Below are 27,147 nucleotides of genomic sequence, written 5' to 3' on the forward strand. Positions count from 1 at the left end.
CCTCCGAGCTAAAAGTTACGTCTGTGCTAATTTTCAAAAGTTATTTTTTTAAATCTTAGTTTTTGTTGATGTTTTCTCTTCAACTGACCTCCGCATCAACCCGAACACTCTAATTTATTCTCTAAATCGTCCGTGCGTGGTAAAAATTCATTGAATTTGTTTTTCCCGATAAAAGGTCCCCATTTACCCGATCGATGAGATTCACGTCTTGAAACTACTGTGAATTTCGCGAAATTCATGCCTAATATTACCATTTCCAGCCCTGTTAGTAAGTCTTTCATTTAATTTATTCACAAGTTCTCGCAAGACTTTCCTATTTCCAGAATCTGTGTCGGTTTTGATCATTGATCACCTGGTTCTAAAGATATTTCGAAGGTCCTCGGGAACCTCAAAAAACAAATAAGTATGGACTAGAGAGTGTCAGGGTGTCTACAACCTGGAAAAACCTGGAATTATCAGGGAATTTTATTCAACCTGGAAAAAACCTGGAATTCTCAGGGAATTTATTTTGAATTAGTAATGCAGAGTAGGATATGTCATTTTTGCGACTCCAAAACTTTTCAATCAAACAAATTTTCGGCTGCGCCACTAAAACGCTACTTTTGATGTGCTCTCATTAAACTATTTTGTCATCTAGTCTTAAACATGCCTTTTTTATGTAAGGTTTGTGCTGTGAATCTTGATTCAAAATTCTAGAGAACCCAGAAAAGCCTTCAGAGACTGTTTCGCGGCTATTCCACAAGTTCTTAATTATATTTTTCTCAGATCCCGAGGAGTTCTTCAGAAATTCTAGTAATACCTCCTGAGATTCCTTCTGGAATACTTCCAGGTACTCTTTTAGGGATGCTACCAGCGATTTTTAAAGGGATGCTCAAAGAAATTTCTTCAAAATTTATTCCAGAAAATCCTAGAGCACTCCAGCGCTACTACCTCCAGTAATTTACAAAGAGAAAGAATCCAATTATTCCGGGATTTGCTCAAGATGTTTTTTTTTCACTGACTTGTAGCGATTTTTTCAGTTGTTAGTAACTTGTTACTTCTAGGAAATGTTCCACAGATCCTATAGGAGTTCTTCCATAAAGGTTTATTCCAGAGTGTTTGAAAAAAAAAATCGTTTCAACATTTTTCTTACCTTACAATAATTCCTACGCTAATTATTTCATTTATTCCAGGCATTTTCAAAATGATTATTTAAAAAAATCATCTACGATTATTCTCAGTGACTGCTCCAGAAATCCTTCAGGCATTTATTATCTATTATATTTTTTCAAGAATTCCTTTATAAATTCAACCTGCTATTTTTCTCGGCATTTCTCCAGCATTTCATCAAAATATTATTACTGCGGTTCAAAAAATTCTCGAAAAAAAAATCAAATAACATTTTTAAATTTACATGGATTTTTCACAAGATTCAAGATTCCTCACTAGTTAATACTACAACAATTATTACAGTTACTATTCCAATCAATCACACATAAATTCCTTCAGATATTCTGTCCGGATTTCTTCTACGAAAAACTTCAAAAAGTGTTATCGGACATTATTCAGAGATTCTATTTTTTTAGTTAGTTTAGCAATGTATTAAACAAATCCTAGAAAGATTTTCATCATGAATCAAGGAGTTCTTTCAAAGATCATCGCAGAATTTTTTTTAAGGCATACTTAGAGTTCACACAAGTTTCATCGCAGATTACTCTAAGATTTTCTTTGAGAAATTTGAAAAAAATGACATTTTCCTGGGAACAGCCTTTGATAAATGATTGGATAAATTTAAAGTCCCTGGGGAATAATAAAATTGAGGCCTCCCTGAAGGAATTTTGATTTCTTGAAATGCTCTAAACATAAATGTTTCAGAATGTTATATGAAAATCAATAGAAGAATCAATAGATAAATTTGTGAAGAACTTGGAACTGCCTTGAAAAAATAAATAATCATTGACGGAATTTTCGATCCATAGAAAAATCCAGATTGATTTCATTAAGGTATCTAAAACGAAATCCTTGGAAGAATTACTTAGAAATCACTAATCAAACTCCAGAAAAGATCTTCGGAGTTACATGTGAAAAAAATCTACAGCAAAATAAGCAGTTATAGGGAGTCGATGCCGGTTATGGACCCTTTGCGTATTATGGACCCCCTACAGAAAAACATAAAATTAACACTCAAAGCAACCTTATTCCTATGAAAATCCACTGGAGGAACTTCGATTGCATTGTTATTCAGCAGTTTCAGGCAAAATATTTGGTTTGAGGCGCATAAATACAGATATTTGAACAGTTTTGTAAATGAAACCACACAAGAGGGTCCATAATACGCATTTCCAGGTGGGTCCATAATAGGCACGTCGGCAGCGAGCCGGATTACATGAGAATCAAATGGAGGGTCCATAATACGCAACGTCAAATTTGTAAACAATCCTATTATGGACCCCGGGAGGGTCCATAATAGGCATTCGGACAACAGTTTTCCAAATGTATATTTCTCTGGGAAAATCGTATGATTTTGTATGTTGCATGGGTGTACTGTGAAGTAAAGACATTGAACTTGTTTTTAGACTCTACAAAACGTATATCTGCCTGATATATAATTGCGGAAAGGCGTCGAGAATGAATTTCAGCTACTAAGGGGTCCATTACTAGCATTGACACCCTATATGTCGTACTGTTACGAAGAATTCAAAATAAATCTAAGAAATATTCTTGAATAAATATCTGTTCAAATGAAGAATTAAACTTTCAGATCGTGGTTTCTGTTAGTCTTCTGTTTATTTTTTTTTTAGTTAGGAACTGCCTGTCTTAAAAAAAAGACACGGACATCGGACACGGACCATTTAGCTGCACAGACTGTACCTTAACACTAGACTACGGACAAGCATGCTCCAGTGGCACAGCCGAGAAACATTCCTGACGAAAAGTTTCAATGGCTGAAGCGGGAATTGAACCCTTACCCCATGACACGATGCGCCTCAATGCCTCACGTCACTAACCGCACGGCCATGAGGCCCACTTTAAAGTCGTTATTTTCAGGGTCGGCCATAGTCACGATTTTCCCAAGATATCATCTATGAAAATATTCAAAACGACCCCCAGAGAAATTTTCTGGGTACGTCGCTAATCCATAAATCTGAATCCCATTTTGAAGGAACGGCTATTTTTTCTTCAGTTTGATTAGTGTTTTTTTTTTTCATATGTTACTTCGATGATTGAAGGCACTTACAAACCATTTGATTAGCATTCTTGGTTCTCATGGAAATTAAAACGAAATCACTAATTAAAATCAATCATTTATGTATTTTGGCGATATTTTCGAACCTGGAATTAGTTTTTGATGCCTGGAAATATCAGGGAATTTAATTTTTGTAAATGAGTAGACACCCTGAGTGTCAGGAAATAATAAACTTCTCTACAACTTTTACTTTGTGGCGTTACGTTCCAACTGGGACAGAGCCTATCTCTTATGAGCACTTCCACAGTTGTTAACTAAGAGCTTCCTTTGCCAATTAACCATTTTTGAATGTATATATCGTGCGGCAGGTACGAAGATATTCTATGTTCTGGGAAGCCGAGAAAATTTCCCTTACGAAAAGGTCCTCGTCCGGCGGATTCGAACTCACGACTCCCTGGGCCCCTGAGCTGAGCTTGCCTACCAAATTTATGGAAATTAGTTGCGTTATCTTCTTATCACTATCAATTATCAATCTGTGTAATTTTGATCATTGGTCATGACTCATGAGAGTCTGCTACGAAAAAATGAAGAAAAATGGAACAAAATATTAAAAAATAACAAAACTAGGTATTGCGATTTGCAAAAAAAAAGTGGTAAAAATAATGCTATAGGTAGTGGGTTCATTGCAACTTCATTGAGGCACTCAGATAACTATCAAAAAACAAAATCGAAGATTATATATCGATAATTGTAGCTTTTTGCTAAAACATGAAAAAACGCGCTGCTGTCGGGGTCTTTAACGGTAAAAAGACTCAATGGGTCATTTCCATTTCGAAAAAAAATAATGTCCCTCAAGCCGTCATAAATCAAATTAATTGCTGGCTCCTTATCAAAAAAGAAATGATTGGAAAACGTTGGATGAACGTCTATGCGGTTGTCAGTATAATAACTACTGCGCGTCAATCGAGTGGAATATGCGACTTCGGTCCAGTCGTATCGATTTGTGGCCCCATCTGGTTGGGTTGGACGATGATGCTCATTCACGTTTTGTTCGAGTTGCCCGCTAATATTCTACGCCGCACCCGCGGGATCCGTTTCTGCGGTGTTACTGATTGTGTCCAGTCAGTCTAATGGTTCGATTTCCTGGTGATTTGGATACACCTTAGCTGCGGCAGCGCCTTTATATGCTGAGTGCTGCCCGCTTTCGCGGTTTAGGCAAAGCGACCGAGAGTTATTATTATGGTTATAGTTATTACCTCGAGCCAAACGGTCTGGAATCCAGACTCTGGATAGACTATCTCGTGTGTCGGTAGGAAAGTTGGTAATGTGAATTTCAGAATGTTTCTCCAGCACCTAGAGTGCGCATCATACTCTCGAGCTGTAAGTCCACAACCTCAAAACAGTCCTTTTCGATAGCGTTATTGATCTCTTTTCGATGCCGGTTAGGACCCGTACCTTCGATTTTTCCTTGAACCTGTCGGCAGAATTAAAAATTGTCGTTAGCAGTTGTAGGTATTTCATCTATCTATCATATCACACATTCAACATTGTTGTGCTGTAAAAATCTGGTACCCGGGAAGAGCTTCTGCGTAAAAAATCAGTGCAAAAAACACGGTTTCTTACCGAGTTAATGTAAAATGGGATCTTGTGAGGAAATCTTCACAGCTGTGCTTCGTTTGGTCCAACAAGAAAGTATAGTAATTATAACAAAAATTGAAGTACAAATAACAGTTCTAAATTTCATTTAGCTCATAGCGGTAAATCATTATCGTCTAATGAAGTTCTTTTTGCTCTAGGTTTGCATTGCAATGCATAAGTGGCATCATATTTAGTACTCCATATTATTAAATTAACTGCCCGAGGGCGTTGAGACAGCAATAAAAATCCATTTTAATTACTCAATTCAATTCACGGTATAATTATTACACCGTTCTGCCCTGTGTGTACACTGGTTTCACCCCGGTCGTAAAATATCGCACATCTCGCCATCAGCGACACCTAAAGTTTTCAATTGTCTCGGTCTTCGAAACAAGTGCGCCACCCAGAACCGGGAGACGAAACGGCAAACTGCTTCAGAGCTCAGACTCAGACTCAGAGATATACAGTGTTTGCATTTAATAGCGCGAATAATAAAGTAGTTAAAATGATTTAAACAATCCACCACGCGGCGGAAAGCAAACGGCCGATGATGAAGTCCCGAGAAGAGACATTGTAGGAGGTGTCTGTCGCTGCACCGTCATCATCATCAGCGCACCCCGACCGTAATATACAGGGCTGGTAGAAGGACTCATTTTAAAGATTAGGCCTCTATTTCAATGCAAGTCTCTAGAATTTCTCGTTCTCCAACGAAAGTCTCCATTTTAACCTAAATGTTTTTTCCTTATTCTGGTTGCAGTGAATTGTGATGCAAAATTCTACAGGCTCCAGATAAACCTTCGGAGACCAATACTATTCAACTGATTCTTCTCAGATTCCCCAAAAAAATCTTCAGAATTATCTTTGTGATATCTTCAGATATTCTGGAATACTAACAGGAACTTCTACGGGGATCTCCTCAGGAATTCTTCAAGAGATTCCTCTGTCAAATCTTCCAAATGTTTTCCAATGGTTTTCAAATGATGCCAACCCAAGTAACAATTTTAGTTTTACGAATTACTTCCAGGGTGCTATAAATAAACGCTCATAAAACCACGATCAAAGCACTGTTGCCTTCATCGCATCCCCCAAAACCTCTTGTAGATTAGAACGTGACTAGTTGGCCCACTCTGAAAGAGGCTATGAAGAGTATAATTATGTCACACGAATAAAGCAAAATAGCATTTATGGTAGCTATTTTGAGACCATCTTTTCTCGATGAATGTCGGTTCATCTTGAGAATGATTTTATCATAACGTCGATCTTGCCGAATTTATTCCAACGTAAACAAAACAAAATAAGATTGAAAATACGTCTGCGATAATTTATTTCTCAGTGCTTTTTATTTGAAGTGATTTTTAGTGCCGAGTGAGATTCATTGTGAAATATGATGAGAAAGTAGTGAATTTGCCTGTGCCCCCTCTGAAAGTGGCATATTTCTAGTTATTAAGCATTTGCTAAAATAAACCGCCAGGTAAAAAATCAACAATTCTTGGTTCGATTGGGCAGTGAATGTGCTCTAAATTATATTCAATCAGTTAAATCATCACACCATAGCGTCTTATGAGCGAATTCATGGAGATAGTATAATTTAAAAAAGTGAAATTGTCCCAACCAGAGTGAAATTAATATGGCGGAACCATGATTGATGGATTGCCATCGACAATGCTGTTTTGTTATCATAAATACATAAATAAGAGCACACTGTTATGATTCGGCATTTGTGGATGTAAAATTGCCTTAATAAATGCGGATTGAAGATGATTCAGCTTTTTTTCGCTTTTCATGGTAACTAAGCAGCATTTACCATAGTTTGACAGTTCGGGCGTGCTATTTTGAAGAAAATACGCAAAAAAAATGAAAACGCATATCAGTTTTGCATTTTACCACTAGGAATAAGTGTTACATGGTAATAACGCAATGTAAGTGACTTTATATTGGTGTGGTAAGTATTAAAATTGCAATGTGAATACAGTTTTCGCATCTTATTAGTCCCAATAGTGATTTGGAAGGTATAAATAAGCCAAGTCATCAGAAACCAAGTGGAAGTCATGCAGCTTAAAAGCAGCTTTTATGACAACAAGCTGTATTATATGAGTCTTTTATCATAGCCGTAACAAATAAGAGTCGTTCAGCCACGGCAAGCAGTTGAAATAAGGTTTTGTATGCTGCAATAAATCAGGTTTTGTAGCCACAAAATTTCGACTTTATGTTTTGGCTCTAAAAGTTTTTGAAAACAGCCAAGAGCCGAATTACAAAATATCAACTTTAAATGTCGCCTCTAAGTATTATAGCAATCACTTAACTGTCATAAAACATTAATAAATCCTCACGAAAGCCAAGTTGCTGTGGAATTGTTACTTGGGAAGTAGATTTTCCCCATCAAAATTTGCCCCGACAGTGCGCATCGTACCTTCGTGCTGTGCGTACACGAATTCTCTCTGCTCTTGGAAGTTTTCTTAAAAACTACCTAAAGCAATAAAACAGTACTTTTCAGTGCTAAAATTAAAAACGGTACTTTTCAGTGCTACTAAAACAGTACTTTTCAGTACTATTTTCTACTATTGATCCCTTTACGATCCTTGTTTGGACCCGTGCCTTCGATTTTTCGTTGGACCCGTTGGCGAAAGCTAGCGGTGGTAATCCTTCTTGGACACCGTCTTGGGAAAAAACCTCTCGAAGGTCACGTCTTCTTTCGTTTATTAATTAAACATGGTATCAACAACAAACAAAAGGAAGGGTGAATCTCTGAATTCACTGCTTCCTTCCAAAAAAAGTGGGTTTTAAAACTGTCACTACACGTGGCAAGAATGGAAGAAAGGACGTTTCCCCGGAATGCGAACTTTCTTCCAAGGGTGAAATGAATAATTGTATCGAAATGAGCAATCAATTTGATGCTCTAGACAAATTTTCCGAACACCAAATCGAAGCAGTCTCTAACCCAGGCTCTTTGATTCTAGTGAGGAAGCAAAGAGTGCCGCCTATCGTGGTCAGTTGTTCTGAATTTGGGGGATTTAGGCAGGAGATCTTGAACTCCATTAGGGGAATCAAGGTTTCCTTCCAAATCGCAAAGAAAGGAGACTGTCACGTTTTGCCGGAAACTCTTAAAGATCGCGAACTTCTTCTCAAACATCTTGAAGAGAAGAAGCACAAATTTTTTACTTATGACGACAAAACAGAACGTTTGTTCAAAGTCGTCTTGAAAGGTCTCTCAAGTGACTATAAATCACCTGAAGAGATCAAAAATGTAATAAATGATTTACTTGGATTTTCCCCAGTCCAAGTAATCATTATGAAAAAGAGAACCCAATCTGGCATTGTTCGGAAAGGGCTTTCTCAAGAATTTTATTTAGTTCACTTTGACAAAAAAGAACTAAATAATATTAAAGCTTTAGAAAAAGCAAAACTTTCATTTGATGTCCGTGTGACATGGGAACATTTCCAGAAACCTGGAGGAAATTACCAGAACCCCAGTGGGGTCATGGTACAAAAAACTGTCGCATGGATGCTAAATGCATGATTTGCGGAGGTTCTTCTCACGCCAAGGACGTCTGTCCAGTGAAGGAAGATATCACCAAGTTCATATGATATAATTGCGGGGCTAATCATAAGTCAATTTTTTGGAATTGCCCTTTACGCAAAAGAGTCATTTAGGCTCGTGCTAGGCAGATGAAAGATAATATCCGTTACGATAACGGTCGATTCCGGAATTTGCCTGGTAGAGTATCGAACAATGCTCATTTTTCAGTTAACGATCGCTTGATCATGAATCATACCCATCAGGAAGATCATAATCATGCTCATTCACAAACTAATATTAATCCGTCGGGTAGCCGTTCGAATCTTTCAATTTCGAATGTATCTACCCACGGAAAATCCTTTGCCGATATCGTAGCAGGAAATTTGAACTCCTCCCCTGTTCGTACTATGAGCACCCATTCTACTTGTTTCAAATCAAATGGAAAAAACCCTACCGCCACAGGTAACTCCTACTCCGCTTCTTCGTCTACCGAAAATTCTAATGGGAATTCATCAGATAATGTACCCACTTCAAGTGACATGTCTGCCTCTGATTTTAATTTTTTAACTGAACAATTGAATCTAATGATTGATGCAATGTTCAAAGCCACCACTATGACTGAAGCAGTCCAAGTAGGTGTAAAATTTACAAATTAAATTGTTATTGGATTACGTTTAACTTATGGATCCAAATAATAATTTAAATATTTTAAATTGGAATGCTCGTTCTCTGAATGGTAAAGAGGACGAGCTGTTTAATTTTCTTACGGTTAATAATGTGCATATAGCAGTTATTACCGAAACGTATTTAAAACCTGGATCTAAACTCAAAAGAGATCCTAACTTTTTTGTTTATCGTAATGATCGACTTGATGAGGCATGTGGGGGAGTTGCAATCATCATTCATAGGCGTATAAAACATCAACTATTTTTGTCATTTGAAACTAAAGTTTTTGAAACTTTAGGTGTTTCTGTTGAAACACAGTTTGGTAAATATACTTTCATAGCTGCCTATTTGCCTTTTCAATGCTCTGTACAGCAAGTTAATTTGCTCCAAACTGACTTGCGAAAATTGACTCGCAATAAGTCAAAATTTTTTGCCATTGGTGACTTTAATGCCAAACATCGGTCATGGAATAATTCTCAAAGTAATTCCAACGGCAGAATTTTATTTGATGAGTGCTATTCAGGATATTTCTCATTTCAATACCCTGATAGCCCTACATGTTTTTCCTCTTCTAGAAATCCTTCTACGATTGATTTGGTCTTAACCGACTCTAGTTATCTTTGTAGCCAACTGATTACTCATGCTGATTTTGCTTCTGATCATGTCCCTGTTACATTTCAAGTATCCCAAGAAGCGATTCTCAATCCTATCAGCTCCACTTTCAATTATTTTCGAGCCGACTGGAATATATATGAAACATTTATTGACTCTAATCTTGATGTTAATATTCCCTTACAAACAAAATTTGATATTGACAATGCTCTTGAAACTTTAACAAATTCCATTGTTGAAGCCAGGAGCATTGCAATTCCAAAATGTGAAGTAAAATTTGGATCCGTGATTATAGACGATGATCTTAAACTTTTGATCCGTCTTAAAAACGTGAGGAGAAGACAATTTCAACGCACTCGCGATCCTGCTATTAAAATTATATGGCAAGATTTGCAGAAAGAAATCAAGAAAGGTTTTTCATAATTAAGAAACAAAAATTTTGAAAATAAGATATCTCAATTGGACTCTGGCTCTAAGCCCTTTTGGAAATTATCTAAAATCTTGAAAAAACCTCAGAAGCCAATACCGGCATTGAAAGAGGAAAACAAATTATTACTAACTAATTGCGAAAAAGCTCAAAAACTTGCTATGCAGTTTGAAAGTGCGCACAATTTTAATTTAGGACTTACTAGTCCAATTGAAAATGAAGTTACTCAGGACTTCGAAAATATTCTCAATCAAGAGAACGTTTTCGAAAATGCCTGGGAGACTAATTTGGAAGAAGTGAGAAGTATTATTAAAAAAATTCAAAAATATGAAAGCTCCTGGCGATGATGGAATTTTCTACATCCTCATCAAGAAACTTCCAGAAAGTAGCTTATCATTTTTAGTTGATATATTTAACAAATGTTTTCGATTAGCATATTTTCCTGACAAATGGAAAAATGCTAAGGTTGTTCCAATTTTAAAACCAGACAAAAATCCTGCAGAAGCTTCTAGCTATCGTCCAATCAGTTTGCTTTCCACCATCAGTAAACTTTTTGAAAAGATCATTTTGAACAGAATGATGGCCCACATCAACGAAAATTCAATTTTTGCCAATGAACAGTTCGGATTCCGCCATGGACATTCGACTACTCATCAACTTTTACGTGTAACAAATTTGATCCGTTCCAACAAATCTGAAGGCTACTCTACTGGTCTTGCTCTTCTAGACATAGAAAAAGCATTTGACAGTGTTTGGCACGAAGGTTTGATTGTGAAATTAAAAAAACTTTAATTTTCCAACATACATTGTTAGAATAACTCAAAGTTATCTGTCAAATCGTACACTTCAGGTTAATTATCAGAACTCCAGGTCTGAAAGAACCTCATCTAGATAAAGAATGCTATCAATGGGCTGAAGAACAACAGGGCTGCTGGGAAGGACGAGCTCCCAGCCAAACATTTCAAACACGGAAGTGAGCAGCTGCACGAATTCCTTCACCATATCATTGCGAGGATATGTGAGGAAGAAAAATTGTCTACTAGTTGGTTGGATGGTCTCATTTGCACTTTGTATAAGAAAAGGCATCGACTGGAGTGCGTCAATTATCGAGGGATAACACTCCTTAACTCGGCGTACAAAAGCATGTCTGGAATTCTGTTCAACAGATTGAGACCGTATGAGGAATCCTTTATCGGCGAATACTAAGCTGGTTTTCGAGAGGGCCGATCAACAACGATTTTATGACTTTTGAATGGACACAGAAGAAGCGAGCCGAATAACGTAAATTTGTGACGAGTTTTTTACACGATAGTGTCTGATTCGGGAAATGTCCATGAGAGTGCCATCGTTTTCGTGTCACTTAACATGTAAAATTACTTATTTGTGTTCAATACATCTTCTACGTTTTTGTGTCGTTTCGTCACTTACTTCGTGTGTCATTCAGTCATAATATGAATTACGTCCACAGCAATTTTCATTTATTTAAGAGTGTGGTCTGGGTGTATGAGGAATCAAACTGTTAATTCCTGGTTCTTGCTAGTTTTCGTGTTGTTGTCTTGATCCCTGTTCGGTCTCTTTTTCCAGGCAAGCGATCCCTAATAATCCTACTGTCATTATACTCAGCCGCTACCAGCCCTGTCCTATACGATCGATCGATCGGTGGGAGCTCACGGGATCCAACGTGGCATCCTAAATGGCGCTCCCCCTCGGTAGGAGGTCTCCGGCTTTGTCGAACAGTCGACAGAAGGAAGCAGAAGCAGCATCCCGGGTGAGGTGATAATAAAATTGAATTGCATATAAGGAACGCTTTCCAATCAATAGATCTCCCGCGCCACGGTGCCCTTTTACCGTGCGCCGCGCCGGTGGCATCTCACTTAATTTGCCCCCGTGAGTCGTGAGTATGATCGAATTTGTTCTAGATTTGCATACGGGTGTATAATTTATAATTTGCCCATGCCACGCTTGGCGTTAATTTTCTCTCACTTCAATACGTATTCCTGTCTGCTGACGAGATTTCTGTTTGTCTGCTATATACCTATGCCGAGACTCATGGTATGATGAAGAAAGACCCACGAGATGCATTTGCAGCAATTCGTTTGTTCGCTGCAGTGATACCTACAAGTGTTCTACAGCAATGATCTGTCGTGCATGATCACCGAATGAAACGGCAGGCGCACGTCGAATCCGACTGCTATGTAGGGTGGTACAAAATCGGTAAATTTGTTCTTTTTTGGTATCGTACTCCAGGGGCAAACTGATCACTGGGACGAACTTGACCTGGTGGGATTACTTTTTCTTTCAAGGATACTAAACGTTTCGTTCGCATTAAAGACATTCAATATGTGTTAGTTATCAATTTTCTAATGACGATTCTAAACTATTTTGTTTTCCTAAAAAGTTAGTTTGCGTAATATCCGCAACTACAAAGCCTAGCCATGCTGAAGGTGTCTGGGATCGATTCCTGGTAGATCTAGGATCTTATTGTAATGGAAATTTCCTTGGCTTCCCTGAGCCTAGAGTATCATCGTGAGTGGCATGCGATGCAAAACTGGCAAATTTAGCGAAATAAATTATCAAGTGTGGAAGTGCTGAACACAAGCTGAAAAGGCTCTCTATCAATTGGGACGTAACGCCAGAAAAAAAGAAGAAGACGGAAAAGAAGTTCCAAGATATTGCATACCATATATCGAATTATTCATATACCTTAACTTTCATGGGTGCACCCTACAGACCCGGGCTCTATGATTGGGTCGGACATGAGAGAAGTCTTCGAATGGTCCAGCTGCTGCATCAACCTAGCTGATGAAACCATCACAATACTTTTCTTGCCAACGGTTAGAGAACCTGCGCACCAGCCAATCTCACAAATCGATGAAGAGAAAAAGCACATAATTATGCAGCGATATTTATCATTTTATTAGCATAATATGTTATTCAAACTATCAGCTCACACTCCCCTCCTATCCGGGAGTTTTTATGCATTCTCTGCTGTCTGTAGATGCCCCAAAGCAGCTCGAAAGGTTGCTGCCGGTCGGGAATATCTGTTTCTCTTCAGTACGCTATCATGTCTATTGCTGTTCTATGCCAGGCCCGGACGAAGACACGGAGACGACACCGGGATATGATGATTGTTTCGTTGGCCCAGAAAGGGCGCTTAGCTAGATAGAGAAAGAGAGAGACGATGGACTTCCGCGGGTGCCAGCAGTTTACCGGCCTTGTGGCGGCGGAGGAATATTACCGAGATTGTCTTATTGCTCCTTCGCTCCGTGGTGAACGCCTGGGAGGCATAATAAATTCTGCAGCAGTCATCTGGATACATTGTAGATATGCGCGCGCTTTTCCCACGTACCAAGAGTCCTATCGGCAATTGTTAATCGAAGTCATGAATGCAATTGAATTATAAATGTAAATATGAAGGGACAACCGTTGGGGGAAACTGTTTGGCGGTTTTGAGAATTCGAAAGATTTTTTTTGGTGATTTGGGGTATTTTTCAAAGACATATCGAATTCTTCTTTTCTTTTCGGCCTTACATTTCAGCGGACACAAAACCTTCTTCTCAGCTCAGTATTCGTTGAGTACTTCCATAGCTATTTATTTTGAATTTATGCCCTAAGAAGTCGATAAAATTTTCTCCCAGAAAGGCATTACTGGACAGCCAAAAATAAACATAATTCCGTTTATGTGCGGATGCGATTACAAAGCAAAGCTATGCTGAAGGTGTCTGGGATCGATTCTCACTCGGTCCAAGATCTTTTTGTAATAGATCTTTTGTCATCGTACCTGCCATGACAAGCTCTCATTTGATAACTGTGGAAGTGCTCATAAGAACACTAAGCTGAGGAGCAGGCTCTAACGTAAAGAAGAAAAAAATGTTTCATTTCGTCGAATATCGCCATCAAGCACATCCTTTGGAGATAGCCCAATTTTGATTGGATTGTTCTCACTTCGCCCTTTTGCTATCACACTGTTGTGTAAATCCATAACCAAAGGTTCACCGGAACTGACCGAGGGACATGCAAGGTATATTGACTCTGAAATCAATGTTAGATGTCAAGGAAAGTTTGGAATCTAGAATTACTCTGAAGTACTTTACTTGATCAGTCACGTTAATCTCAGTGCCAAAAAGATGTAAAGTTCGAATTCCATCGCGGTTTTGTGTTTCTGTAAAAAGAACTATACTTAGATTGTTTATTGAACTATACTTAGAGCCTTATTGACGACATCAACTCTCGACTACCTGAAGAGCACTTTGCATCAGGTCGAATAGGGTGCTTATGCTTGTACCAACTATACAAGCTTAAGAGAAAAAACTACTAACTGAACTTTAACACTTCATTTTTGCAAAAAAAATAAAATACTAAAATCACTAGTAAGTCGAGCAAATACCTTTAAACTTCAATATGTTGCTTATCTGTCAAGAGATAGGCCTATTTCGTCTGCGACTTACAGACTTCTTCGGTGTCGAGTGCTCGAATAATCCCTCCCCTAAATTTAATAAAAAATCAGGGGGGGTTGTGTACAAGACACGACCGCATGACGTTAACTACGCCAAGTGATTTTCTGCATTTGAATTTTAGTCGATTGTCATAGTTGCAGCCTTCCTTTAGTTCAAACTCTAACATAATATCGTAACGATCGCAACATTATAGATTTTCAATTGACACCCAGTATATTGCCGTAAGACGCAGTTAACGTCAAAAGAAGAATGAGCGAAGAAGCAGAAATTGGTCTGCTTTTATAGTGTGCTTCCCAACCCACGTGTTTGGTTGCGTAAGAAAGGGGTCGACATTTTCACAATTTTCGACAGTCTATCGTCAAAAATCAAAAGTTTTCTTAATTTGAGTAAAATGTTATATAAATTCCCGACCAATTGGTGGGAAAATATTGGAAATTTACCGATAAATGGCTGAGTTAATAGTATTCAAAATCTTACAAAATTTCGTGACGGTCGCAATATTTTAGATTTTCAATTGACACCCAGTATATTGCCGTAAGACGTAGTTAACGTCAATATATTGCATTCTAACGGCACAGCAGCAGCGTCGTCGGAAACATCCTCAAATTGCCGTATTGTCAATTATTCGTAATAAATCAATTATTGTATGCTGCTATGAGATGAATTGAGAAATTATAGCAAGTATGTGGTAAACACATTAGGGAATATTACACAATTAACTCTTTAAAACACATTTGTTGGCTCTGGAAAGGGAAGATTGAATTGTTGAATTTGCGTAACACGGACACATTTTGACGGCGCACTGGTAGCGTCCTCCTCGCCCGATGAGATTGGCGGTGCGGATGACATTGTGCGCTTCAACAAGCGGCTTTGGTCGATTTTTTCAGCCATCCCGTACAAACTTGCCGCCGCTTGGTGATCAACAGCTTGCCTCTGGTAGCGAGGAGCTGAGCAGGTTTGAAGGAGCTCTTACCAGCTCGAAAGCGAAAACAGAATGAAGCCGAATTCAACGAAGGAGGGATGCTTTGTACCCTTAGAATAGCAGGTGATGCTCCTCCTTTCAAATTTTTCGTTTCCTTATCTGGGAAATAGGCTATATGAAACTGATGTCTTGGCAAGGGATGTACACGATGAGCATTATGCTGTAATTGCATCCCGACGGCACTGCAGCAGTGTCCTCGGAAACATCCTCAAATTGCCGTATTGTCAATTATTAGTAATAAATCAATTATTGTATTATGCTATGAAATGAATTAAGAGATTATAGCAAGTATGTGGTAAACACATAAGGGAATATTACACAAATCTCGCGTTGAGTATCATACAGGCGTATCTACAGTGATCGATTTCTCTTCGTCGATTTTCTCTTTCGCTTAGTACACGTAATTCAATAGAGTTTCGTAATATTTCACGAAGCAACATGATCAAGTACGACGAGTTCTTTCTACTGAAACGAAAATCGCAGCCAAAAACAGTTACTCGGGCAAGTAATTAGCTAAAGAGAAAATCGATGAAGAGAAATCGATCATTGCAGTTAAGCCCTTATGATACTGAACGCGAGAAATAACTCTTTAAAACACATTTGTTGGCTCTGAAAAGGGCCGATTGAATTGTTGAATTTGCGTAATACGGACACATTTTGACGGCGCACTGGTTGCAATCCTCCTCGCCCGATGAGATTTGCGGTGCGGATGACGATGTGCGCTTCAACAAGCGGCTTTGGTCGATTTTTTCAGCCACCTCGTACAAACTTACCTTTGCACCCCGATTCCTGCAGCGCCATTAGGAAATCTTGAGCGATTTCACAATCTGGACGCTGATGTTTTGCCGCCGTTTGATGATCAACAGCTTGCCTCTGGTAGCGAGGAGTTGACGGCGCACTGGTAGAAATCCTCCTCGCCCGATAAGGTTTGCGGTGGCGATGACAATGGGCGCTTCAACAAGCGGCTTCAGTCACGGCGGCGTGTTGTTGTTCCATTCGCGTTCCATTGAAAACTGAGCTGAGAATGCGAAAGGCACTCGAGACTTGCTCGCCGACCATGTTCACAGTCTGGCGGCAAAAAGAAGAATGAGCAGAGAAGCAGGAATCGGTCTGCTTTTATAGTGCGAAGCGGAATGCAAAAGAAGCGTGGAAAACTGCTTGCACGTGATTGGTGGCGTAAGAAAGGGGTCGACATTTCCCAATTTTCAATAGTTTATTGTCAATAATCAATAGTTTTCTCCATTCGAGGAAATTGTTGTATACATTTCCGAACGATTGGTGGGAAAATACTGAAAATCTATCGATAAATGAATGAGTTATCGTGACGGTCGCAAAATTTTAGATTTTCAATTGACACCCAGTATATTGCCGTAAGACGTAGTTAACGTCAAAAGTTCAGCCGATTATCTTGGAGAAACACAAGGTCGCCTGCAGCATTGCTCCGGCTGGCACAGGAAAGGCTAATACTTAGGAGAGCGCCCTTGTACTCCACAGGCTCCCCAAGTAACAATCCCACAGCAATTTGGCATTCGTGTGGATTTATGAATGTTTTATGACAGTTACGAGAGTGCTATAATAACTAGAAGCGACATTTAACGTTGCTAGAACATGATATTTCGTAAGTCAGCTTTTAGTTGTTTTCAAAACCATGCAGCGACAAAATATAAAGTCAAGTAGCTACAAACCCAGCTTTATAATTGTATATAATACCTCATTTGAGCTGCTTGTAGTGGCTGAATGGCCCTTATTTGTTCCGGCTATGATAATAGAATAATGTAATACACCTTGTTGTCATAGAAGCTGCTTTTAAACTGATTGACTTGCATTTAAATCTTGATAACTTACCTTATTTATACTGTAACGTTTTATGTTTTTTCTTAAACTTGTGAACTTTTGACGTTTTGATCTATTTAAGCAAAATCATTTGAATTTGAATTCGATTGAGCTAAGTTTTACGTAAATTATCGATAAGGTTTGTGTCTTGACTAAATATATTGCTGTTTGCATTTGAGGAGCAAATCTTGACTAAACGTCCTCCAAATGCGGTAACACAAAACAATCAAAGGACACCTAGCAACGATTAAATAAATCACCGCCGCCCTGACATCGCATTTCTTGTAAAAAATCTTACCGCGTTTGGTGTTCCCGCATTTGATATTTGCATTCCAAATGCACACAGCAATACTAAATTGACGTACCGTAAAATGGGGTGTTAAGCGATGAAAAAAAAATTTCACTTAAAATTCGAGCAAATTCTAGTATGCCAATAATTGAACAAAATACAGTCCTACCGTTCTCCCGGCGTGTATATCAAAAGCCAATTACAATGAAGACGATTCTATGGCAGATTTCTGAGAAAATCATAAAAATGTGTGATTTTTGGCGAAAATGCAAAATGGGGTGTTAAGGAATTTGAGCTTTGTATATAAAACTATATTTTGCCAACAGCAACAAAAATATTTTGGTCAACATCGTTGATGTGTCCCTTCAACTCTAAAGGTCTTGTTCAATCTAAAGATGATATTACTTCAATATAATTCAAGTTGGAACTCCTGAAAACGCTAACCGTTTTATTTTAATTGCTAAATCTTTCATACCCATTGATTCTATTTTCAAGCAAGCCATCAGTGCATCGCACAATTGTCTTGAAAAGATTTTTAAACTTATATGCAGTATTCGTATCCTAGAACAGTGCAGAGCAATCTTGTCATGACTTGTGAAAAGAAGGATAATTTCAACAAGCTTTAAGTGTGAATAGGGTAAGTGTCCAATTTGCCTTTTAAATAAAGTACCACACCAAATTCAGAGTTTCTTAATGTCAAAAGTATCAGCTGATGGCTGATGCTCTAAAATTATCAATATCACTTGCGAGCTATCAATATCACTTTGATTTGACAACCAACAGCATTGATGCGACATAGCAATTTAGATCATAATCACTGCAGAATGAGTGATCACGTGGTGATTATCCATGCTTTTAAGGTTTTTCAGTGACCAACACGTAATTTCAATTTGTTTGCAGCACTGTCAAAAAAAATCATACTAATAAATTGCCTTTTTATTTGCCTAATTTTAGGCTAAACTTAACCCATCAGTGATATCCATAGTCTATCGCCATCAATGCACTGGTGATGAAGTAGACAGCATGATGTTGATGTGATATGGAATGATCCGAATTGTATCGCATTCGGCCTGTACAAATCAGCAAATTTTAAGCGTTGATAGTGACAGCGAGCAACTCTGCACCAAATAACGGATTTGCATGTAACACCCAGTGGCATGATCGAGAAAAATCCTAACGAAAATTTTCTAATATATAGCGGAAATCTCTCACACTATACCGCACACTATATATTTTCCAAAAAGAGCTCTGAAATATTCTATATTATAATTGTTTATCTAGGTCCTAGGTATTGCTTAAAATAATTAATAGCTCCAAAACCATCTCAAATAAGATAATCATTATTATATGCAAACTTTTCACCAATGTGAACAGGTTTTGAAAATATTATCATGAAAAACCCATATTCACATTAATCAGTTTTTATCTACATTTTCCTACCAATTTTACCAAATTTTGAAATAAGTCATTTTTGGTGATATTTAGTAACTTACTAGATCTCTTAACTTTACGTAGCAGTTCAACTTCACGGAACAACTCAAAACTATATTGAAATATATTACGGCATAAATTTAATGAGTTTAGTTACTTAGAAAACTTAGAATAGATAATTCCTTAACACCCCACTTATCTTCAAAACAAGACTTTTTTCATAAAAGTTCCTAAAAATCGTAACCCAGACATAATTTTAAGAAGTTTTTGTCTGTACTATGATCTCCATTAAATTTCCTTAGGGGCGATCCATTAATTACGTAAGACAATTTTGGCGGTTTTTAGACCCCCCCTCCCCCCATAGTAAGATTTTTTGTATGAAAATTAAAAATAATTTGTATGGCGCGTAAGAAATCTCAAACCCCCCCTCCCCCCCATAAACCCTTACCTAATTAATGGACGACCCCTTATCTTCTACCTTACTCGCGAATTTTTCTCAAATATATTTCATGGTTTTGTAGATAAATGTTTTTAGACCATAAAATTTGAACAAAAATGTTTTGAAAGGTTTTCAATTTCTAGAAACCACAATACTTCATATTAATAGACAACTCCTATTACATAATGCAGTTGACAATCCTCTGAACAAATCGAGCATTTCAGATGACTTATATATCGACTTTCAAGGTTTCTGTGATTTGTCGAACTTGGTTGAGAAGTTCAATCCCTTAAAACCCCACGAGTCCTTAACACCCCATTTTACGGTACATGGGTGACGTATGGGACATGTGTAGTGATGTGAAAACCTTTGTAGTTTTTATTCGTTTAGCTTGTTCGTTTACCGAAGGCAAACAAGATGGATTTATTTTCAAAAATCCTGAAAATCCTGATAACATGGAAAAGGTGGCCTCAAAATAGCTACAATTAATGCTATTTTGCTTTATTTGGGTGACATAGATATACACTTCATAGCCTCTTTTAGAGTGGGTCTACTAGTCACGTTCTAGTTTACAAGAGGTTTTGGGGGATGCTATGAAGGCAAAAGTACCTTGACCTTGGTTTATGGGCGTTTATTTATAGCACCCTTGAAGTAATTCGTAAAACTAAAATTGTGATGTTGGTCCAATTATATGTCATTTATGCAAATTAAAGCTTTTTCGACTTAGAACAATTTCCCCTTCCCTACCAAGGAATTCAAATGACTAAATCTTGCAGTTTTGATTTTTGACCGGCATCTCCATACATTCAACGCACTGTGTGACCCAGTGACCACTAACCACTAAAGATCTATCTAAGTTATCTGCTAAAGACAAAAGTTTGTGCGTGGATGGGTTGAAATGGGCTGGATCGCTGAAGTGCGACGTTCTCGCAAAAAGACTCGAAAACGTTTGGCCCCCTTCCAAATATGCATCCCAATGAGTGCGAGATTCATGAACCAGCAAGGATCATGACTTCTCCGAAACAGTTGCTTGTCTGATAATTTGTTGGTCATTTTGTTGTATATTCGTTGGAGGCAATTACTTCCTCTTTATGTTGATGGTCGCTCGCAACCACCAGCTTTATATCGGACGTGTTGCGGAGGTGGAGATAGTGATTTAACGGTTAACGCTTTACCGCGCGCGCGAAGATCATCTTTTAACAATGTTGCAATCCGGGCGACGGCGGTGACTTTTGCACGGATAGCTACCACGACGCGAATGGGAAAGAGTTTCATGTGACGGGGAAAGTTATGAATATTGTTTGTTTGCCGTACGGTTTTGGCAGAAATCGGATCGCCCGGAGGCGTTGTTTTCACGAAACTGATAAAAAAACAAGTGTTTCTGAAGTGTTGAGGTTAATGGCGTGTAACGGATATGCGTATTCAGGGAAATGATGGATTTCAATTTTAGTAACGAACATCAAAAGGTTCGTTGTTTTGCAGTTGAAGTCTTTCGTTTTAATGTCTCACTCGAGTCATACAATAGAGTATTCCAGCATAGAACCGACATCAGTTACCTATCACGGATCTTCGCCAGGCCCAAAAACGGTTGTTCAGGTGTGGTCAGCATTGCCAATACTAACTTGTAATCAAACTGCAACAATGTTGTTTTTATTTGCCTCCATCCGGTGCTGCAGCGCGATCAGCCACGATCACGGAATCGAATGTTAGTCATTAGTCTACCGCGTTTCGTGCGAACCAGCACAATGTTAAGCAGAAATACTTTCAATTCTACCGCGTCCGCCGATCGCATGCAAGCATTGCAGAATGTCAGTAGCAGCCGTTTCAATGTTCAGCCAAGTACTTAAAATGCCTATTGGATGTCGGATTTCGTTCAAGAATTTGTCCAGCTGGAACCGAAATTTTGCCATCGCATGGCAGGGTATAGCTGGCGATGATGTTAAGAAGATGGCTTGATCGAAAAGAGGAAACATCATTTAACAAATTCACAAGAATAGCGTCTATCGGAAGTGTTTTGCTGATTCATTAGTCGAGGGATTTCTTTGCCAATTGTTCGTTTTTGTATATAATATAGTGTGGCATATTCGAGATTCCAACTCTGTGCTGTCCTTAATTGCCGGTCTATAACTTTTATTTAGATTTAAATGTAGGTGTGCTTAATGTTTTCGATTTTGCCGAAAATTTTATTCGTTGATTTTTTTAGGAATCCCTTAAAAATTCCTTAAAAATAAGTCCTTGTTCACTAAAATGCGTTCCCATAAGCTTTATACCATTTTGATTCATATTACGGACAGCTTCAAATTCCGGACATTCAACTTTGTATGGGAAACATTTCACACGAAATGTTTCAATTTTTGCCACTCAAAAGTTCTCACTTTCCAAGCTCGTTTTAATAATCATTTTCCATTGATATCTATACAAATTTATAATACCCAATTGCCTCAGACGTCTATTTAATGGTTTGTCGAGTTCAATTGATGATTTGACCTTTCTAACCATGATTTTCATGAGCTGTCCGGATTTCGAATCAAAGTGTCCGGAATATGAGGCAAAAGTGAAGAGACGTCCGGAATAAGAATCATGAAAAGGCCACACATTTCCATTTATTAAAAATTATTCCTGTTGTGGAATCAAAATCCTCACCCACCATTCGAAAGTTAAGTGTTTTAAAGCATCGATAACACGGAGGAATTGTACAGAATGATAAATTGTATATGCTTTCTGATGAGTTATACTTCACTGAGGCCTTAAGTGTCCGTAATATGAATCAAAACGGTACAGATGTTAAGATACAAATTGGTCACTTTATCGTAAACTTGAGGCGTCCCAGGGACCAGAAAATGGTCATTTGTAGGATCAATCAAATACAGGACACATTGGATAACCATGTTCAATCGTTTCCTAAAAGGTTTACGATGATGGGTTTTTCTTAAAACTCCTTTATGTAGTGGCCACGCTATAGCCGATTCCGGAAAGTATCTGTGACTTGAAATTTGCCTACCTCCAGGGGCACAAAACTACAGAACCCTTTTCACCCGACCTTACCCAGTGACCCACCGGAATAACTCCGGCCACATGAACATTCCCGAGATCCCTTGACCACTTTCAGAAACTAGATAAACTGACAAAAACTTATTGAAATATAATCGGAGAGCGTTTTATTTTTTTTTTTTTTCATTCATTCAGGTCTATACGGGTTAACGACAGAATTACTGAACGAACCTAGGGGAAAATAAAATGAAAGAAATTGTTGAAACTTGTGAAAGTTCACACTGAATTACTGGAGTATATTTTTCATGTGCCAAGAAATAATGCTCAGTCATCTGCAAATTTTTCAATTTTCCACAAAAAATGGGTAGGGTTAAGTAATATGGGATTCCGTTCAACTCCAACCCTCGCAACCCTCGAATTTTCAAGAGCATAAATGTAGAGAACCTGACAACCGTTCGCCACTGAAAAAATGTTCGATTGAGCATCACCAACGAGTGAACAGTGCATTAGCACTAAGTGACCAGCCCACTGAAGCCTGCCGTATTTTACACGCTTGATAATATTCGCATTTTTGTACACTTGATATAACTCGTGATTCATGCGTTTGCGCCACACACCATTTTCGAGTTTCCCACCGAGTATTGTCCGCAGCACTTTACGCTCGAAAACACCGAGAGCTTTCCGGTCTGACTCTTTGAACGTCCACGCTTCGTGCCCGTAGAGAGCCACCGGAAGAATCAATGTTTTATACAGGGCGAATTTTGTTTCTGTTTGCAAGCTGCGGGACCTAAGCTGGTTACGTAGTCCGTAAAAGGCCCTATTCGCAGCCGCAACACGTCTTTTCACTTCGCGGGAAACGTCGTTGTTATATGTCACAAGTGTTCCAAGGTAAACAAATTCTTCAACAATTTAAAACACATCCCCATCAAGCACCTACACCACCATGCCTGACTCTATCTCTACCTGCAAGCATGTATTTCGTTTTGGTAGAATTAATGGTCAGGCCTATCCTCGCTGTCTCCCTCTTCAGAGGCACAAAGGCCTCTTCCACTGATCTGCGATCGATTCCAATTAGGTCTATATCGTCTGCAAAGCCAAGGAGCATGTGCGACCTTGTGATAATAGTGCCATTTCTCTGCACGCCAGATCTCCTAATAGCACCCTCGAGTGCAATGTTGAACAGTAAATTCGAAAGTGCGTCTCCCTGCTTCAATCCGTCTAACGTCACGAACGAGGTTGACACCTCGTCTGCGATCCGAACACTTGATTTCGAACCATCCAGCGTAGCACGTATCAGCCAAATTAGTTTCGCCGGAAAACCATGTTCAGAAATTATCTGCCAAAGCTCATTTCTTTTCACTGAGTCGTACGCCGCCTTGAAATCAATAAACAGATGGTGAGTCTGCAAGTTATACTCCCGGAATTTATCTAGGATCATTCGCAAGCTAAACATCTGGTCCGTTGTCGAACGGCCCTCACGAAAATCAGCTTGGTATTCGCCGATGAAGGACTGCTCGAGCGGTCTCAATCTGTTAAACAGGATGCGCGACAGAATTTTGTACGCCGAATTCAGCAGGGTAATTCCTCTGTAATTGACACACTCCAGTCTGTGCCCTTTCTTTTAGATAGGGCGGAAGAGGACATCCAACCAGCCGATGGGCGATTCTTCCCCAGGCAACCAGAAATCGCACGAAAGTGCGCGTTACAACTCGTTTATTCATACTAATTACATCAAACCCGCACAACACCGTGGATAAACTCGTCAGATTGATGAGTTTCCTCGCATAAAACACTTCTTTTCTGAATTCATTTGTACATTTTATTTCGTCTCGTACACTCGTACAAAGTAAGTCGAATCAATCCGTAGCAGCTGTCAAATCAACATTTGTTATCATAAGTTAAGTCGCATAAGATCACAGGTTAGTTCGATAGAATTTATTTATTTCATGTCGTCAATCAGAAGTAGACCATTTTGTTACAATTTTACACTCAATATTATATAGTTTGAAAGCGTTATTTTCTCAATCTAGTTCGAATTTTGATATGACATAAATTTTTGTTTTAGTTCCGATTTCGTCATAGTAAAGTCAATGGTTTCGCAATGTTTATTGTAAACATACATTATTTGATTTAAAGGCTCAAATTTGGCATAATTTGTGCGGTGATGGTTTGTATAAAAAATACTACGACTTCGCAGTTGTCTTGAAGGAGCATAAAAATTTAATTTTGATAAAAGTGTCATCGAGTCAATACGATGCGAAACTATATCGTTTACGAACGAGACCATTGCAAATTCGCGACGATTCTTCAATGTTTGAATATTAATGAGCATGCATCGTGCTTCATAAGATGGTAGAGGTAACCTTGTCCAACCTAATTTTCGAAGTGCGAACAACAGAAATTGTTTTTGAACTGATTCTATACGATTTTCATGAGTTGATGAAAATGGTGACCAAACTATGCTACAGTATTCTAAAATTGAACGCACATAGGTTATGTATAATGTTTTTATAGTGTATGGATCGTGAAAATTATAGCTAAATGGTTTTATAAATGCTAACATCTTGTTTGCCTTGTTAATAATTGTATTATAGTGATCTATAAAAGTAACTTTGGAATCTAAAATCACTCCTAAATCTCTTATTCTTAAGCATTTTTCTACTAGTTGATTCCCTAGGTAGACTGTTGTGTTAGGTATACTACGCTTTCTGCTAAAGGATATTGAATTACATTTTTTCACGTTCAATTGAAGAAGGCTTTTATTGCACCATTTGTCAAACATATCAATTTCATTTTGAAAAGTATGTATATCTTCATCGTTTACTATTTCAAGAAACAGTTTCATGTCATCAGCATATATGAGAGCTTTCACTTTTTTCAGAATGAAGGAAATGTCGTTAACGTATAAAATAAAGAATAATGGCCCTAAATGAGACCCTTGAGGAACTCCCGATGTAACTTTAATTGGAATAGATTTCACTCCTTTGTATCTAACTATTTGTTGGCGATTAGTAAGATAAGACTCTACCCATTTAAGAAGGTCCGGTTGAAATCCTATTTTTTCTAACTTAAAAAGCAACATTGGTATGTCAATGCGATCGAAAGGTTTACTGAAATCTGTATAGAGAGCTTCCACGTGATTACCATTATCCATGGCTGTCAAAGAATAATGAATGAACTCCAGCAAGTTTGTGCATGTTGAGCGTCCCTTAAAAAAACCATGCTGAGTATGAGTTATTCTGTTTTTAACCATATCGAATAAAATTTTATTTATTATTGCCTCGAAAATCTTTGGAATACAAGAGATAATGGCTATCCCACGATAATTACGTATGTCGGATTTTTTGCCACTTTTAAAGATCGGCACTAAAAATGAGCTTTTCCATGTTTCAGGGAAACTACCTGATTGCAGAGACATATTGTAGAGCCAAAATAGCGGAGAAGCAAGTTCGATTAATAACATTTTCAAAAATACAGGTGGAATCCCGTCAGGTCCAGCACCTTTGGAGACATCTAGACTTTTTAGTGCATCTACAATATCATGTACTTTGATTTGATTGACGCAAATGTCATTTGGGATTTCCGGAAGAAATGAGAAATATTCACGATCTCGATGATTTTCCGAATATGTAGTGTAAACGTCTTGAAAAAATGTTGCAAACAGATTGCAGCTTTCTTCAGGGTTCACACCAATTTTATCATCAAGGTGCATTTCAGATGGAAAATTGTTAGATTTGGTTTTTGTTTTAACGTAATTAAAGAAATTTTTAGGACATGATTTCAATTCACGCTCAGTTCGTTCATTATACTCTTCAAATGCGGTATCAATGGCAAGATTTAATTTTTCGAAAATATTTAAATAGTTAATTAAATTTGCATCATTTTTACATTTTTTGTATATTTTATGTGCCTTTTGCTTACGATTCTTTAAATTTTTGATTTCTCTACTAAACCATATAGGATACTTTGAGTTATAATTCCTTCTTCTTTTTATTATGGGTATATCGTCGTGTATTATGTCGTTTAAAATTTTGTAAAACATTTTAACGGCAGATTCAACATTTTCTTCGTTTCTTAACACATTTTGCCAACTTACTTGATTGATTTGCTGTCTTATATTGTCATAATTTGCTGAACGATAATCATGAACTTCTTCAAAGTCGCAATCTTTAGGTCTGTTATTTCCATGCACGAATAAAGAAAACTCAATAGCTGTATGAAAAAGTTCGTTTTTCCATAAGGGAGTCAATGATTCTACCACACAGAAATCTTCATCAGTATTGGTCATTAAGAGATCTAAATAACAGTTCTGCTGATTTTTAACGTGGTTAATATGGTTTAGACCTAGACTTGCCGATGTATCACATATAAATTGCAAAGCCTCATTTTCTCCAAATATTGGCAGCAGGATGCTCTCGTTGTCGACGTCTGGGAAGAAATCAATATCACGTTGATTGAAATCTCCATATATATGCACTTTTGTTTCGGGAGGAAATCCGCCAATAACATGTTCAACAATATTGTAAAATTTCTCAAAAACTATTTTACGAGCGTTTTTCGGCGGAAAATACACAGACACAAACACATGCGTTTCGCCTGCTATGTGTACTTTCACCCATACATGCTCAAACTCTTTGAATTTAGTGGTTTCTATGATTTCTGCAGCAATTAAGACTCCTCCTCCTGACTTCTTCTCAGA

The sequence above is a fragment of the Aedes aegypti genome, chromosome 2, assembly GCF_002204515.2.
Source record: "Aedes aegypti strain LVP_AGWG chromosome 2, AaegL5.0 Primary Assembly, whole genome shotgun sequence".
Taxonomy (NCBI): domain Eukaryota; kingdom Metazoa; phylum Arthropoda; class Insecta; order Diptera; family Culicidae; genus Aedes; species Aedes aegypti.